The following is a 330-nucleotide window of genomic DNA, read 5'->3' as shown; positions in this document are numbered from 1 at the left end:
CCCAGAAAAGGAAGAAAGGATGGGATTCACATTGTAATTTTGTAATAGGGAAGGAGGCAAGGAGCAAAGAAAGAAGACAGGAAGAAGCTCTTTCTTTCCTCTGCCCACTGCTAGCCAGGACACAGCCACTGTTCTTGAAGGAATTACAGAGAGAGAGAGAGAGAGAGAGAGAGAGAGAGAGAATCTCTCAGACCCTTTCTTTCTTCCATGACCCTTTCCCCTCCTCTTCCAACCACCCCATCCCCTACTTTCTCTTCTCTCCCTCCCCCTGCTTGTTCTCTGGTTACTTCCCCCTTCGCTTATCTCCCTGCCAAAGGCTGGTCTGAGCTG

The sequence above is a fragment of the Dasypus novemcinctus genome, chromosome 1 (assembly GCF_030445035.2).
Source record: "Dasypus novemcinctus isolate mDasNov1 chromosome 1, mDasNov1.1.hap2, whole genome shotgun sequence".
In the NCBI taxonomy this organism is placed as follows: Eukaryota; Metazoa; Chordata; class Mammalia; order Cingulata; family Dasypodidae; genus Dasypus; species Dasypus novemcinctus.
This window is presented reverse-complemented; position numbering follows the sequence as displayed.